Here is an 18682-nt window from a genome sequence, read left to right as displayed (position 1 = left end):
CTACTGTTTCAACAAAAATAATTACAACAAAAATAATTGCTCAACATATCTGGACACACAATCATGCTATTTGTAAAGCGTAGAAGAATTTTGGTTATCTGCAGTCGCCGGCTCGAAAATCCGGCAGGGCTTCGCCTCTGTTCCTCCCTCTCTCTTTTTTCTTGGTTTCTGGAATTGTAGTGATGCAAATGAGGGGTGGGGGGGACCAGCCAACCTTTATATAAGTGTGGGAGAGCCAGTCGCCCAGCAGCCGGGCAGCCAGGGGGGACCTGTCTGCAATTTTTTTTCTTCTTTTTTTTTGCGGATAAGCCCCTGCCGCCCAGCTGCCGGACGGCCAGGTCCCGGCAGCGGGGCGGCCGGGGTATATTTCTGTAAATTTCCAAATCGAAAATATATTTTTGTAAAAAATGGAAATAAAAAATATAAAAATAAAAAAACCGCTCCCCGGCCTTTCCCTTTCCTTTCCCTCGGCCCAGCAGGCGGCCCAGGCCAGTGAACCTGTAACCTTGGCATCTATCCTACTTTTGCAAAACCAATCATTCTGCCCGTGCAGAATTACTTATGTTTGATATTCTTTTTTCTTGTTTTTCCTTTCTCATACTTTGATATATGTTGTTTATATCGAAAAAGGAAGCTTTTAGTTATAGTACATTACATGGCATTACTTTGACGAGACACAAAGTCAAATAATTAAGCTACCGTGCTATGCATATCTGAATTTACACAGCCGGATTGAGATAAAACCATTTAGCACTGTGGGATTATCCAAAGGCTATGTTGCCTCCTGGATAAAAATTCTTTTATATTATACCGATGAGTGGCGTCGTTATAATTTTCTATTTATTTTCACTTCACCAGATGTCTGAAGTCCGCAAAGACTATTTATTTAATATAGAAATGACGATGCTGTTGTGTAAATCAACAAGAAGGCTGCGTTCAGCTGTGCCTAATTACAACTTCAGTCTAAGCTTCGATTCAATATTTCTTTGACAAGAACGTTTGTGAAGTAGGTTCAAATCCTCCCATTGTTGATCATCAATTTTTGAGAAATATTGGTCAACTGCCTCGTCATGCACTTGTTCCAGACGTGAAGGCTTCCACTGAAAGTACGCACATAAAAAGGTTCACATATCCAAATGCTATGTCAGATGAGGAGGTTGTGAGTAACAAATTTCACTAATACAGAACAGATCTTTGTTCTAGGCCATTTGTCCCGGTTGCCTTTGGCCCCGGGACAAAAGGTGGCTTTTGTCCCGGGTCCGACGGCTAGCCGGGCCAGTAGGAGGACAGAGATCTTTTGTCCCGGTTGGAGGCACCAACCGAGATCAAAGACCCCCTTTTTTATCCCGGTTGGTGGCTCCACCCGGGACAAAAGACCCCTCGGCCCTTTTGTCCCGGACGGAGCCACCAACCGGGATTAAATGTTAGCCTTTGATCCCGGTCCATATCTCCAACTGGGATAAAATGTGCAGGCACCAACGGTAGTCAAAATTTATTTAACACCAGCTCCCTTTCTCTCTCACCCTTAGATTCCTCTCTATCTCCTCACAGCCACAAGTTTGCTTCTTCCTCCTGACTCCCTCTCTCCATCAGCTCTGTCCCTCAATGCTCGTGCGGGGTCCCTCAGCTCCCTCCCCGCGGGCCCCGTGCCGGCGGGGACGAGCGTGCGTCGGGGCAGGCCGGCGAGCTGCCGCCATGCGCGCGGCAAGGAACACGCCGCCGGGGACAGGCTAGCAGCCACAGCGCGGCCCGGCGTGGGCGGGGGCCGGCGAGCTGCCGCCAGGACGGGTGCGGGTGCGGCCCGGCGAGCCGCCGCCGCCGCCGGGCGCGGCCAAGCGCAGGGGCAGCAAGGGCAAGGCAAGCGACGGCATGTGCTCTGCACACGGCCCGAGCAGGCGCGTGCAGGACGCGGGCAAGAGGCGGGCAGGCGCGTGCTAGGCGCCGGCGAACCGCCACCGCCGCGTGGTTTTTTTCGATTTTTTTTCGTTTGTCATTGTGATGTTGAATCTATATGTGATGTGAATCAAATCAATCTCATATGTTGTGAATTAATCTCATTATTGTGGATTAGATCTTGTACTTTCTTACTTGTGTGCACTAGATCTTGATATGTGATATGTAATGTGTTGTGAATTAGATCTGGATTTTGATATTGCAATTTTGGTCCAATTTTTGGATTTGGGGAAGCTAGCTCCTCGGGAGCTAGCGAGCTCATTTTTTTATTTTGGAAAATTACATTTGTCCTGGTTGAATAGAGGTTGGGACAAAAGCCATGGGCACATTTGTCCCAGACACGGTATCCCAGTTGTAAAACCGGGATAAAAGGCACTTGGCAACCGGGACTAATGTCGTGTTCTGTAGTAGTGTTTGTATTCCGTGCTAAATATGAAATTGTACAAAACTACAAACCTTTGGGTTTCGATCTTTATCTACCAATATTGCCCTGCTTCCCTGCAGTAGGAAGGATGTGATCTATAGACAGTCCCACAAGGTTGACGAAGTATAGAGATATCAAATGAAGATGTTTACCTCAAAGAAGTCTCTACTGAAATCACCACACAAGACATGGCAAACCATTCTATATTCTCGATTCAAGCACTCGCCAATAGTTTGTGTTCTCCCTTCTCTTATCTAAAAATCAGATTTTAGATTGAACAATGAAATAACTATACTCACATACAACAGAAGTAGTAGACTAATAGTATTAGTATAGAAATGTGGTGCTTTCTTATTGACACCGATCTCAAAGTGATTTTTAGACTGGTAGGAGAAGCCCTTTTCAAAGACTGGATTGTTGTAGCGATCCATTGATCTGAAATTTTTTAGGCCTCTTGTTCCTGATACAATAGATATTAACTTTTGCAGTTGTGGACAGCTGAATCCATACAAATATGCAATTACTATTACAAACTCACAATAGTGATTATAATTTCTTCAGCGGTCCTTTTTGAAAAGCATTTGTTGATAAATTCCAACCTGCGTAGCAGTGGATAGTCAAATTTAAAGAAATTATAAACAATACACATTTCAGTCATTCATAAAAAATTATCTTACCTATTAAATGAACTATTTATTTTCACAGATGGATGATAAGCAAATTTATCAATAATGCCAGACACAACAAAAGTATTCGAAGTATCTGTCTTCTTTAGAGATTCTTCAAGCAGCGGCAGCCTCTAGGGAAAATCCAAAAAAAAAGTAAATGCTATATAAATATCCAAAATAATAATAGGAACTATCTGTTAGATGTAACACCTTATAACTGAATGTAAAAGCTGATAGCTATATTGATTGGTGCCTGATGATATATTTGGTTGAAACTGATGTTACATGGGAACCTACCTTTGACTGGACAAAATGAGTTGCCAGACCACAAGCAAGCATTTCCGCACCATCCAATCTGGCGCCAGTAAGAGCTAGATACTCTCCTAGATTAAGATATGGTAACAATGTTGTGAACAAAATCTCCAAGATAACTTTGCCATCAACAAGAAGTCTGACATCTCTATGTATGATAAATCAACTTTATGTAACGAGTAAATCCAAAAGGAAACAGGAAATAATCACATACTTTAATACTCTCATAGTTAATTTTCATGAGAATAAAACATTTAAACAATTAGTTGTGCACATATTTGTTTTAAATTAAAAGCAATGGAGAATTCTAGGATACAAAATAGTTCTAGGACTTTGACGATATCAAGCAACGTTAATAGAAGGCATCATGTGATTGACATGGCTAAGTTCTGTACAAAGAAGGGAGGTAAAAAGATAACCATAGAACCATGGTAGCCGAGACAAAAAATATGATGCCCCTACATCTGGAAAGAGGCCCAGTGTTGTTTCTGGCATTGCAAAAACCTACATGAATATTTGACATTTCAAAGATTTATATTTGGCACCTGAATTTCCAACAAAACCTAGCACGCAATGAGAAACAGTGTAGTGAAAAATGTCACGTAAGGTAGATTTGTGGCATATACCGTATTATCAGTGGCAACTCGAAATCTTCCATGTAAAGAAACACCAGCACCTCCACCCATAACAATTCCAGTAAGAAGAGAAACCTAGAGTTAAAAATCAAGACTTTTGAGGCAAGGAACATAGAAGTGAATATTCATAATGAATCACCATGAAGGGTTCAGCTTACCTGAGGTTTGATACAATTTGCAATGGTGTAATTTAAAAAATATTCTTTGCGAAAGAAATTAGCACCCCATTTCCAGCTATCTGAATTAATTATAAAACAAATCACACTGTCAAGAAAACACATGAAACAACAATAGACAAATATTCTTTAGGGTAACATGGGTGTAAAGATGTAACAATCCTAAAATCTGAGTATGTTAAAAATCACAAACTATTTTTTTTCTAAACTATAGAATGTGTTGCTTGGTGACCAAGATTTATTTTGGTAAATTAATGGCTTAAACTAATCTTGATAAAACACCAACCCAGGAGTTAACCTTTTAACTTAATTAGTAGTTCAACTTTTTGTGTAAAGGTTACTTGATCTTGTTCTGCGTCTGGATCTGCATTCAATGTTTGAGTGTGTGTGTGTGAGAGAGAGAGAATTTGGATTCAAAGAATTCAAGTTCGCTTTATAATAAATCCGAACACTGAAGCATTAAAAGAAACAAAAAGGGAGTATAACAAAGCTAGGCCGTCTCCACTCCCTTCTGGACAATCTAACTCACCCCTTCCCCCAACTCCATGGCCTAGGAGGACCAACCAGCCTCACCACCCAGCAGACCTAGTCAACTATGCCATGTCCTACCAAGCTGGCCTAGCAACTAGCATATCCAGGCTGTTAGTTCATGCATGCTGCAGTGTGTCTCAACATGTCAGCTCCGTGTCCGACCATGGCTTTACTGACAATGCGTCCAAACTTTGTCATGCATTGTCCCATTCTACTCGAAACGACCATATATCTAATGAGCAGGAGGTGAGGACTGACCAGGTGGCTTCCTAATAGACGGTACGAGGATTGTAGGCGTAGGGTGGTATGGTGCACCCTCCTGCGCCATGATAGATTCTTACTGAGGGCCTCGGATGGTTGACATAATAGTTCTGAGTGTGTGGTGGATGCGCATCAACACAACTTCTAGCTCAGAAAAGTAGGATGTTGCGTTTGGTGCGAGGTTCACCAAGTAGTGTTATGTGAGGTAGGGTGGCCGTACAACAGCCTAGATCCACTTTGGGTATAGGTGTGTAAACTATTGAGAGTGTAAATCTATACCTTCATATCATGGGTTCTATTCTCCCCATGAGGCCACTGGGATGAGGATGTGAGAGGGATGTCCCTGTCAATGAGTGTGGGGAAGGTGAATGTGGAAGTGGTGGTGAAATGTGGGATATGTGAGTAAATGTTTGGTTAATGTGAAAATGGATGTGGTGATGTGAGATGGGATTATTGACATAATATAATAATACTATTGTGCTTGCCTAAGGAATCCTAGGCTTTATCCTTGTATACTAGTTCATGCAGACTCTAGCGAGGAGGAACCAGAGTATGACTATGGAAATAATGGCTAGTATGTTCGATAGGCTGTCGCAGTTCACTCAAGCTATTCCTATGGACATAGCCTTGCTTCGACGCAACATATTTTGTTTTGCATGCTTAAATCCACGAGGTTATTTCAGGCATGTGTGTTGAAGATTCATGTCTACCTATTGTACTATACATCTATTAATCAATTATGGATCTAAATGATAAGTATGGATATGATAATGACGAAGACATGTATTCCGTATTAGAGCTATCTGTGACATGGTATTTTACAGCATGAAAACCAGGTTCGTTTCTAAAGTCATGCAATAGAAGACAATTCAAAATGTGTAAATGAATACGCTTCAGAAATTAGGTACCACAAAGACTATCAAACGGTATAATTACCATTCTCTATGGACCGAACGCATCCAACAACGTCACCTCCTGCGCAAAATGCTCTTCCATTGCCCTTAAATAAAGTCACAAGACAAGTGATGATTCAATACAACAAAAATTATGATTAATAGAAGGCATGAATACTTTGAAGGGATAGTGATGATCATATCAAGCTAATGAATGAAATGGGAAACAAACTAGTCTAAAGCATTAAACAGTTAAAACCAAAACTACTCAAACATTTAATGGGGTGGATCCCACATTACATGAGTAGTAAACAACTCCAGGCTTCTAAAATGAAAGTCACGATCACATTGGACATTAAATCATGACAACCTAGAAAATATCTGAGAGTGGGCTTAAACCATTTGTAGGTATAGTTATTTGGCTCATCATTAGCCAAAAGGTCATAACAAATATCGATGTCTAGTACCGGCACATAGCTGCCCCAGAAAGAATTTCAATGGGATAGTGCTTGTATCTAGAAATCAATTTCTATGAAAATCTAACTCATTGTCTTATGTCTCATGAAACCTCTCCACTTCTACCAAACTGCAGAAGCACATATGACTAGAAACGAGATGCTTTCCTTTTATTTTGTCATTGCCAACAATTATTATATCGAAGGTCTCCGAACATATATTATAAAAAATGATAAACCTATCAGCAAATAAGTTTTAGTATTCAATTGAGCACTACAACTTTGGTATAGATCGTATATCAATCTGAGGTTATTTGAAAACTTACTAAAAGTTGGATTTACAAATACGAAAATTAATATTGAATATTGGTCTTTCAATTATCTCAAATGGAAAATATGTCAACTGCAAAGTTGTAGGACATGGGGAAAACTATATATTTTGATATAGGTTTTTTCTCCATGCAAATTTGTATGGAAAATATAAGTTTTTTTTGTACATAAACTATCTATAGTTGGTTGGATAACTTGTCTCCGGAAATTAATGTCCCATTTATAGTGACGGAACACCGATGAGCAGCACATAGAAATCGATTTATAGAAGACTGCACTTTTTATCCATAGGTAAAACTAAAAGCAAAAGGCAAAGATAAAAATTGTTTGTGTTCTAGTCAATGACAAGAGAAACACACACTAATGCAGAAACCCACATCAGTACTGGTCACCAACCCCCCTTCAGTGCCGGTTCTGTTTCCTACCCGGCACTAAAAGTCGGGATATAGTGTCGGTTTGTATTTTGACCCGGCACTATATCCCACACAGGCTCCGAGCCGTGGCCAGGAAGCCTCCTAACCGTTGCGCCCGGCACTGATGCCTATAACTAGTGCTGGGTGTTTGGTAAACCGATGTTGTTTCAAAATTCCTTACATATGGATGACCGTCTCTCCAGTAGTGACAGTTGTGTACCTTCATAATCAACAATTTAACTCCATCTTTCTCGTATGCAGTAAAACACCTCAAGAGTCCCTCTATCTGGAACATGAAGGATAATATATCATAATGTACCCACTGTATATTCTAAAGCTAAACATGTTGTGTACTAGTACTGATCAACTCGTAGCATACCATTACGGAGGTGAGTGAATTTAACTGCTTCGGCCGGTTAAGGATCATTGTCCTTGTAGAGCCATGTGCTTCTACTAAAAGCTGGAAAACAGAGGATGGAAAAACAAATGCTTTCAGTTCTGGTATAAACAACCAAGGGAATATGTTCAACACTTAGACATGATTGTGAATTGTTTTTTCAGATTGTGTTTACAGCCTCGAATCCTGAGTATATATGCATGTCTTTGACTGCACAGCAACTAGCTTGCAGAATTAACAGAGCATTCAGTCAAAGTGAACACAGCTGAACTGGCTGGCCGATACAGGCCAACAGAGCAAGCTGGTGTCTTTGTTAATTTGAGGAGTGTTGTGTGTGGGTGGGGGGGGGGGGGGGGGGGGAGGAGGAGGAGGGTGCACACCTCGTCTGAGTAGGTACCAGCAGCACTGCCGGGAGGGGATGAGGCCATCACTTCCTTGCTCAGGTTCTGCTAATTATAATAGAACACTGCCTCTAAAACTCAACACACTCACTGTAAACACACAGGCGTACAGAGGAGACGGAGACAAATAAACTGGGTGCCTATGCTCAGGCTCTTGTCCGTATTTATAGAAGAACTAAGTAAGCAGAATACACTATGGCCGGCCGGAGTGGCCTTCCAATGTTCGGAAGCGTTCATACAATAGTTTAGTCTGTACCCTCGTTGCACAAGTTCTACGACTTCTGGCATGTGAAATTTGTCCCAAAAGAATCTTCAATAATGTTCAAAATAAACCTTTGTGTCGATTTCAGACTCTCTGCCGGCCAGAGGTTCATTTTTTGGAAGTTTGTACATAGTCAGTCAAGTTTATCCTGATTCTCGAGACGAGACATGGGTGTTGGTGATCGTGTCTTAGTTTTACAGGCCCCAAGGGTGCTTGTATCAGCATGAATGTAATTGGTAGTGGTTAAGGGGTCTATCTAATTAAAAGTAATGCTGAAGGCAACGGGTCAACTAGAATGCAGGTTAAATGTATCTGGATCCTGATCATGCAATGAACAAATGACGACATTGGAAATAAACAAACTTCAGAGACAGATGCCTTGGCTTCAACACTGAAGTGTGGGCAATTGGTTAAACAGAGTCTTGGTTGTAACGCAGACTTTCAGGCCGACCTTGGTAGAAACCTTCGTCGGCAGTAGAATAGCCTTTACTACGCATTTTGATTGTCGGCTAGCCCGCACTCCGTGTATCATTTACAGTAGGCTTCATCCCCTGAAGTCTTTGTTTTCTTCTCCCTGCATGACTAATCCTATAACTGACTAATCCTATACCGTGAGGAGTTCTGTACTGTATTTGCTTAACAGGCAATGAAGACACTGAGCAGGGCGGGTAATTGTTAATGCCAGGATTTCTTATACATATAGTTATGAAATTGCCCCTTTTTACATGGCAACAATTGAAACTTGTACTTCCGATGCATAGTGTCCATAGTTGAAGATAACACTTACTCATCTCTTACTCTCCACACAACCCTAAATGAAGGCATTATTATTCTCTCACAATGCAAAAATTGGTATTGTGTCTAATGTCTAGCGCATATGTTTTCGTGTGTAGGTCCTTCATGACACCCAATTTATTTTTCCTCCTGTCTCTTGTTTGACATGGTACCATATCAGATAAAAATCCTTGCTGGTACTGTAGTTAAGATGCCATGGAAAGCATACACAGCATAGAGCATCGGGAGTGTCGGCTACAGCATCTCTGGGAGGCGATGAGGATTGAGGAGTGCCCCAAGCTCCAAACGAGGAAGCTGCATGCATGCAGGGAACTATGGAAGGCTGCGACCTGCGATGCTAGTTGACGATCGAGTTGGGCAGCCGAGGTCGTCACGCAGGCGGGTCTTGGTGACCTCGGCGGCCACCGTCGTCGTTGATGTGGAGAATCCAAGGCTCGAACTGGAACTGGGAAAGAGGAGGAGGCAGGGCCGTGTGGGAAAAACAATGCACGACAGACTTTGGCTTGCGTACTGTACGTAATGGACCGATGGGCGATGGGGCTAGCTGGACCAGTTTAGGAAAGGTTTTTCTTTTTAGGAAAAAGTCTAAATTACTTCCCTCAACTATAGCCAAAATTTGGATAACCCCCTAAACTATTTTTTAGTTCATTTTACCCCTCAAACTATCCCATTTGGTTCAAATTACCCCCTACTATAATTTGTCATTTTCATTTCTCCATGCATAGGTGGAGTTTTAAGTTGAAATTTTACAACATGGTAGTACACACCATAATACATGTTAGAAAACTAAATCATATTTTTTTATTATTATTTTGATAGGTTAGGATATTTAATAATAAATTAGTCGTTGGAGTTCAAAATTATATGAAAACAAATGGGGAAAAATTATAAAACTTTTTCTAAATATGCATTGTGATGTCCACTACTACCCTGCAAAATTTGAAATTAAAATTCAACTTGTGTAAGGAGAAATAAAAAAAAATAAATTGTGTTATAGGGTAAAATAAACTAAATGACATAGTTTCGGAGGTAAATTGAACCAAGTCATAGTTTAGGGGGTTATCCAAACTTTCGCTATAGTTGAGTGGAGTAAATTGAACTTTTTCCTTCTTTTGATTCGAATTAGCAGGGTTCACTTGCCGCTCCACCACCACCGCTCACCGGATCACGACGCACGGGCAGACCGGATGCCCTGCCGTCGTCTTCCAAGAGGTCTGCACGGCCAACGCCCTGCGGCGGGCCCCCCTCCACCCCGACGACGGCCGCCGCCACGGCGCGATGGAAGGTGTCCACCGCGTGCGGCAGCGGGCCCGAGCCGACCACGAGGTGGGAGCACGCAGTGGACACCCACTACTACAAAAACGTTGATTTGTCCCGGTTGGGAAACCGCTGTTGTCCCGGTTTCCCAACCGGGAACGCCTGTCCGGGACAAAAGGGGGTGCCCTTTTGTCCCGGGTGTGGCAACCGGGACAAAAGAGGACCTTTTGTCCCGGTTGGTAACACCAACCGGGACAAAAGGTGCAGCCAGCGCCCACGTGGCTGGCGCACCCTTTTGTCCCGGTTGGTAACACCAACCGGGACAAAAGATGTAGCCAGCGCCCACGTGGCTGGCGCACCCTTTTGTCCCGGTTGGTGTTACCAACCGGGACAAAAGGTCTCTTTTTTTTCATGTTTTTCTTTTCTCAATTCTTTTTCTATTTCAATTATACTTTTGCATTTCAATTAAACTTATGTATTGGAATTTAGTGTGTATGATCTCCACTAATATATACATATATATATAGTTACTTATATAATATTTGTCCTAGATAGTTTTCATATATAAATTAATTCACTTATATATATATATATATGTATACACATATCTATACATGTGAATTCCTTTACATATGAAAATGTCTAGGACCAATATTATATAAATATATATATATACACATATATATTATTGGAGTGCTTATATATATATAATACATACATACTCCATCATATTTGCATAGGTATATTCGTTCTTAATTACATAGTAGAATTCGCCTTTTGGAAATTTAATACATACATACTCATAAATAGAAATTTAATACATAGACACACATATATATTTACATAGTTATATTCGTTCTTAATTACATATATACGCGTATATTGTCATATTTACTGTGATTGTCAATATTAGATATTCCATCATAGTAGAATTCGCCTTTTGGATCGAGGACTTGCTCAACAATAAATCCGGAGAATTGTTCTTGAATCGCCATAATCTTTTCCTCCGGTATGAGTTTATCGCGCATCTCCCCGACCTATGGAAAAAGGGGATAATTAATTTCGACTAATTAAAATACGAGTTCAAATATTAACAAGTTTTTTTACTTACTTCCTCCTCCCAATCTGTCTAGCCCTTTGGAGGACCTACCAGACCATGGATGTTCTCGCATACATAGTATGCGCACAATACAGTGCCTGGTTTCTGCCTCATACACTTTAAGAGAGAAGAAATTATCAGGTATTTACATGAATATATAATAAAACTAATGAATCGTGCAACGAATCATCCAAGCGCGTACCGGAAAATCTGTCTTGATCTTCAATTCCTTGTCAAATTTGCCTGGATGATTTTTAGCGAATTCTTTCCAAACCCTGTGCATGATTAGAACAATTATAGTCAAGTAACAAAGTGATTCAAATTATCGGTCATGGACGGAGTAGTGGTAGAATTACTTTTTCATCATGTTAAGAAGATTTTCGTATTGTTCTGGAGGTCTCCTCAATGAGTCCATAACCACGAGTAGGCTCTTCTCGGGAATTATGACAATTAGGACAAAGTGTTCACTGCAAGATTATACGGAGGCAGTTCTTGGTAGTTAAGGTTTAAACAATTCGATTATAGAATAGAAAGAGTTAGACGGAAGGAATCACTCACGCAAAGTTGTAAGGAAATAATATCATTTGCTTGTTGTGATGAACGCTTATGTACTTGAACAAGTTTTGGAATATGTCATCGGGATTGTCCCGTAGAAGCCTCCAATTACAAGTAATTGGGTCGATGAAGCCGAGGTGAGAGTATCCCTTTCTTCTGCAAGTATGTATCTCCATTCTACATGATACCGAATAAATCAAGAGATCAGTATGTTGAGATCATGCAAAACAATACGTAAGGAGAGTAAAATACTTACAGAACCTACAAGCCGACCATAGAGATGTCGAGGGCCTCCTGATGGAATAGTTGGTAAATTTCTTCCCAGTTTATCCATATAATGGCCTCCACCCGTAAGAAATCGTCATCTTTAATCTTTGCGCCCTGCATGAAGATGCAATCGGCCATCGCACGCATGTAGTGCTGGTGCAGCTTATATATTTGCGTTGGAAGCACAGACACTACTTCGGGGGGTACAAGAGTTTTGCCGATCTCAAACGTCCATTTGACGACCACATCGGCCTTTGGAATATCTTCTCCCCCTGCAATCTGAGCGGCCGTCAGGTTTGATTCTTTCAGAAATGTAACAAAGTCTTGTTCTTGCATCGTCTGTCCCACTACGAGAGGCTCTATTGATTGTTTCTTTTGGGCTCCGAGCTGTGGAACGTCGGACGACGACGACTTTGATTGTCTCTTCTTTTTCTCAGTAGTTTTGATAATTGTGCGTTCGTAGTCTAAAGGGGGGTCTCTCGGAATGAATTTTCTCTTATTTGCTTCGCACATTCCCTTAAAAAATTTCAAATCTATCGGATTTATGACTTTCTTGGGCTCCGGCTTCGGCTTCGGCTTGAAGTACTCTTTAACTCTTTCTTGAGTTATCCGATCGCATTCTTCAAGGCTCATGTCCTAGGGTTTAATAGGAGCCTCCTTGGTTTTCTTCTTCTTTTCCTTCTTCTTTGGAGGCTCCCTAGCCGGTGCAGCTACCTTCTTTGCCGGCGGCCGTTTCTGCTTCTTTGCCGGCGACGGAGGGGGTGACCATGGAGGCGACGGTGACGCTTGAGTGTTCATCGGCGCATGAGATGACGGTGATGGAGAATGTGCCGGTGAACCTTGCCGAGACAGTGCTGCCCTTGGGGAGTTTTGCGGAGATGCCGGTCTTGGAGAGGCATGCTGAGATGCCGGTCTTGGTGTTTGATCATCCGACTTTAGGACAATGTAGCGCTTATCCCATAGGATGTAGCCATGAATGGCTTCTGCTAGTGTCCTCTCCCCATCGCCTTCAGGAATATCAAGCTCGAGCGTCTCCCAACCCTGGCACACCTGCTCCACGCCAACTCTTGTGTATCTAGGCGGAATTTGCTGCTCGTGGTACACGTCGCCTGGTTCGGTTGGCATGGCGGTACCGTACGCAACAGTGAACATTAAGTTCTTAACGGCAGTCTGCAGGTCACAAGGTGTCCGGTGGGTGATCTCATCCACTGGAAATCGCTGCGGGGCCGACGCTTCAACTGCGGCCTGGATCCCCGTGGGCTCGGCGGCGGCGACGTCTGTGGAAGCGCAGCTACTTTTCCGCTGAGACAGGTGATCGGCTGCGACACTAGGCTCTGGAGGCAACGTTTGCGCTTGCTGTTGCTGGCTCATTGCTACGGCCACTTGGCGTTGAACCTCTTCCTCCAGTCTTTGATTGTGTGACATGAGCCGTTCCTCTAGCCTTCGCAGGTGCTCCCGCTCATCATTCTTTCTTCTTTGCCGGCTTCTATATGAATCAATGTAATCCCTGAACCCATACTTCCACGGAACCACGCCTTTGCCTCTTGTGCGGCCCGGATGCTCTGGATTCCCAAGGGCGTAAGTCAGCTCGTCCCTCTCTCTATCCGGCTGGAATGTTCCCTCGGCCGCTGCTTGTATGGCCTCCTGTAGTCTCTGGGCTGCTCGCTGGATGTTTGGCCCATAGATGCAGTCACCAGTCAATGGGTCCAAGCTTCCCCCGTGACCATAAAACCAGGTCCTTGACCTTTCAGGCCAGTTCATGGTCGCAGGTTGGATGCCTCTGTCAAGCAGATCCTGCTCCATCTTCTCCCATTTGGGTACTGCAAGCTTGTAGCCTCCTTGGCCTAGAGTGTGATGGTACACTTTCTTCGAGGCGTTGTCTTTGGCCTTCTGCACCTTCTGAAGCCCAAGCTCTGAAGACTTGTATTCCACAAATGCATCCCAGTGACCCCTGAGCTTTTCGAGCTCGCCGGTAAATACGGGTGTGGTCCCGGTCTTGATATATTTCTTCGTCAAAATTTACTTGAATGATCGCAGTTGTTCGGCCATCTTACTCAGGGTCCAGCGCTTGCATATCTCTTCGGATTCAGCTGGAACCGTGAAGTTTTTCTTAAGCTCCCGCCAGCACCATTCTTTTTCTCTTTCGGGTACCGCATCCCGTTCCTCGCTTGGATTGGAAGCTTTCCAGAGCCTGAAGCTGATCGGGATGTGGTCCCTGACAATACATCCGGATTGTCTTATGAATTTTTTGGCGGCAGCTTCTGGAGCGATCGGTTCGCCATCTGGACCAACTTCCGTTATAATGAACCGCCCTTCCAGTTTTTTTGTTGGGCCTCGCTTCGTCTTTTTCTGCTGCGACGATGATCCAGACGGCTATAAAAAACATTCATAGTATTCATATAGATTCAGATGAAAATATGATTGTCACTACAAATAATTATAGTTGTGATATGTACATTAGCACTTTGTTCAGCAGCAGCGTCATCCTAAATAGATGGTGCCTCAATTCCATCACCGGACATATTCAAATATATGTTGGTATTGCTGCCATCATCAGCTTGTTCAGCGACATCTCCTTGACCTTCGCTAATCATATTTAACAAGAACTATTCGTCTTCCGCGTCTGTGTGTCGCGGGTCCATCGTAACTAAAATATGAATACAAATAAAACCCTTAAAAAATTATCTAAATAATCCACATATTTGCGAGCATTTGACTAAGTACCGATCGATGGACGAGGTCGAGTAATATTCTCTAAGTAATTCAAGAAATGAACTTGAAATATTCTATCGATAATTTCACTAAGTACCGATCGATGGATGAGGTCGAGAAATATTTCACTAAGTAATTCAAGAAATATACATGAAATATTTAAAAGAAATTTAAACTCACTTTACACATACATACATACATACATTATTCATACATTTAAAAATTTGTAAATATACCTTTATTTACACAACAAATTATGATTTCACTCTTAACAAAAAATTATGATTTCACTCTAAATAACATGAACTCTAAATTATGATTTTAAATTATGAGCATGTCCCAAAATTACATGAGTGTAGCTTCCTAGCTACTGAAAATGAGCCATAATTGGTCGACGATGTCGATCTCAGTGCTGCAAACACTCGACACACTCTGAAAACTAAAAATTAAAGAACATTGGGGAACTATACAGAGGCAGGAGCTTCCCAACGTAGCGAGAGGTTCTGGGGTTCAATGGAATGGAGAAGGTGTTGAGGGGACTCTCGTAGTAGGACGATCTTTTAGGAGATGAAACCTCGGTGTCAAATGCAGTGGGATTCGGCCTTTCTCCAGTATGATTCCATCTATTTTTAGGTACAGGCAGCTTTAGTAGTTTATGTACCAGGCTGCTGCATTACTTTTACCTTTTAGGTATAACAAATGTATTGTTGAATGATTGATCGCTCTTATACTAGTTTACCATGCTTCTTAGTACACAATTCTCGTAATTTTCTAGACCTTCATTGATCCTGTACAATGCTAAATTAACCATATAATTTGCTACTTTCTTTGAATTGTGCCGATTTCATCAGGTTCTTTTGTTGTGGTTGATTTTATGGACTTAGGTCTAAGTAGCACGAAACTAAAAGTTTTTTTATTAGTAAATGTTATAGAAAATTTATGGATCCATGTTACTTACTTGCCAAGAGTTTTCTTTCTAGTAAATCGAAGTCAGCAATTTACGTCAATTAAGTTGGACCCTGAATGTTATTATAGTAAATTCATAGATTCATGTCAATTACTTATCAATAATTTTTCTCTCATGCAGATCATAATTAGAAAGTTATGTTAGTCATTGTTGTGGTACTGTAAGTTTGACAGATGATTTACACGGTGCATTTGTGTCGATCCGTGAGCTTATTTCCTTCCATTTCCTATTTGTGACAGATGATTTAAGTCAGATTCAGGGTGAACACTATAATAGTTTTGTGAAGCCTCATTTCCTTTTTGATGACCAAGCATCAATGCACCTACATTTGAGAGCAGCAGACAAGCATGGTGATTCTGTTAGTGCTTTGTGTTGGAGGGGACGAGATCGAGCTCTACCTTTGGGTATGCGGCGTGGGCTGGGATGGCCTGTAGCGGCGGGTCGACGGTGAGCAGGGGATGGTGGCGAGGGCGTTACGGCGGCGGCGGTGGCTCTGGGCGGCGGCGTGAGGTCGGGGCTCTGGGCGGCGGCGACGTCGAAGGGCGGCGGTGCTCGGCTCGCGCGGTGGGGGGAGCAGGACGGCGGCGGCGGTGGCTCTGGGCGGCGGCGTGAGGTCGGGGCTCTGGGCGGCGGTGACGTCGATGGCGGCGGTGCTCGGCTCGCGCAGTGGGGGGAGCAGGACGGGCGCAGATGAGAAACCAAGTGTTAGGAGAAGGGCGAAGGAGGAAGGAAATATATGGGGGGGGCCTTTTGTCCCGGGTGGTGGCTTCACCCGGGACAAAAGGGGTTTTTGGGCGGGCCGGGAAAATTCCCAGCCCGCGGCCCACCTTTAGTCCCGGGTGGATCGACCACCCGGGACAAAAGGGGCCCGTTTTCCCTCGTTCCCGCCTAATGTTATGTTTGTTTTTGTTTCTTTTTACTTCTCTTTTAAAATTGGCTTTCATTTGTTAATTCAGTTAATAAAATTATGATTCCAAAAATTATGGAACAAAATTTCTTATCTCTATATAAACTTGATACACGCAACAAAAATAATTAATTTTCATTCAAGTGATTGGGTCAATGAAATATCTAACTTTTTTGAAATCATATTTGTTATTTTGACCATGCAAAAATATATTACGTGAATTTTTTTTTCAAACTGTTGCTTTTCGATAGAAAGTGGATTCTATCACAATATTAACGTTTAAAAAGTGAATTTTAGATAAAATTAAGCAATTTCATGATATTAATGAGTAGTGTGTGAGTTTGAGAGATAGTGTGTGTTAGTGAGATTGTGTGTGTTAATGAGAGAGTATAGTGTGTTAATGTGAATGTAATTTCATGAAATAAATAAAATTAGTTGAGTAATCCATTATTGAATGAAAATTATAATTGAGTCTAGTAATTAAGTGAAAAATATATAAAATAATATAAATAACACATAAAGTATAATTGTACAGTACATATATAATAAAAGTATTCGAATTGCGATTATGTTTTTATACAATAATATAAAATGATTCAAGTACATGAAGGATTAGCGGTAACAGACTTTCTCTTCACAAATGTCCCTTGATTATGATCACGGCGCAAGTATGGAGCATCATCATTGGCTAGCAGGATGCATGGATCAGCATTTACTTCGAAAGGTGGAATGACAACAAAATTATTATATTCTTCTGAAAAGTCTGTCTTGTCCTCCACTCCAACAATGTTTCTCTTTCCTGATAGAACTATGTGTCGCTTAGGCTCATCCTTTTGCTTGTTGATCCCCTTCTTTGGCTTGCTGGACATGTCCTTAATGTAGAAAACCTGAGCGACATCCTGGGCTAGGACAAATGGCTCGTCTCTATACCCAAGATTGTTGAGATCAACTATTGTCATCCCATACTCATCTTTTGTTACCCCTCCTCCAAATAGCTTAACCCATTGGCAACGAAATAGAGGCACCTTGAAATTGGGACCGTAATCCAGCTCCCATATCTCTTCAATGTAGCCGTAATATGTGTCTTTTTTTCCATTATTGTCCGTGGCATCCATACGAACACCGCTGTTTTGGTTGGTACTCTTTTTATCTTGGGCTATCGTATAAAATGTGTTTCCATTTATCTCGTACCCTTGGTATGTTAAGATATTCCAAGATGGTCCCCTAGCCAATAAGAACAGTTGTTCACTTATATCCATGTTATGCATTAGATGCTTCCGCAACCAGCTGCAGAAAGTGTTCATGTGCTCACGTGTAATCCATGCCTCAGACTTTTCCGGGAAATTGGAGAGCAGAATTTTCTTGTGTTCCTCGATATATGGGTCAACCAAGGATGATTGTTGAAGAACCGTATAATGCGCTTTCTTGAATGAGAAATCATCTGTGCAGACATAAGATTTCTTTCCTAATGTACCCTTTCCAGTTAGTCTCCCCTCATATCGCGATTCAGGGACTCCAATCGGTTTAAGGTCATCAATAAAGTCAACACAAAAGTCAATGACCTCCTCAGTTCCGTAGGCACTGACGATGCTTCCTTCTGGACGAGCTCTATTACGAACACATTTCTTGAGTACCCCCATGAACCTTTCGAATGGGAACATGTTGTGTAGAAATACTGGTCCGAGAATATCAATCTCTTTGACAAGGTGCACTAGAAGATGTGTCATGATGTTGAAGAAAGATGGTGGAAATATCAGCTCAAAGCCAACAAGACATTGCACCACATCGTTTTGCAGCTTTATCAAATTCTCCGGGTCAATTATCTTCTGAGAAACTGCGTTGAGGAAGGCACATATCTTCACGATGGTTAACCGGACGTTATCAGGCAGAATCCCCCGCAGCACAACCGGAAGAAGTTCGGTCATAAGCACATGGCAGTCATGGGACTTGAGATTTGTAAATTTCTTCTCTGCCAAATTTAAGATTCCTTTTATATTGGATGAGTATCCAGA

The 18682-nt window shown here is 42.0% G+C and overlaps 1 pseudogene; it reads right to left on the bottom strand.

The window, feature by feature from the left end:
* Window positions 1-867: 867 nt before the first annotated feature.
* LOC120702047 lies at window positions 868-7876 on the bottom strand (annotated as a pseudogene).
* Window positions 7877-18682: the final 10806 nt, after the last annotated feature.

This window comes from Panicum virgatum, chromosome 4K, assembly GCF_016808335.1.
Source record: "Panicum virgatum strain AP13 chromosome 4K, P.virgatum_v5, whole genome shotgun sequence".
Taxonomy (NCBI): domain Eukaryota; kingdom Viridiplantae; phylum Streptophyta; class Magnoliopsida; order Poales; family Poaceae; genus Panicum; species Panicum virgatum.
Note: the sequence above shows the minus strand (reverse complement) of the source record. Positions and strands in the feature narration are given on the sequence as shown.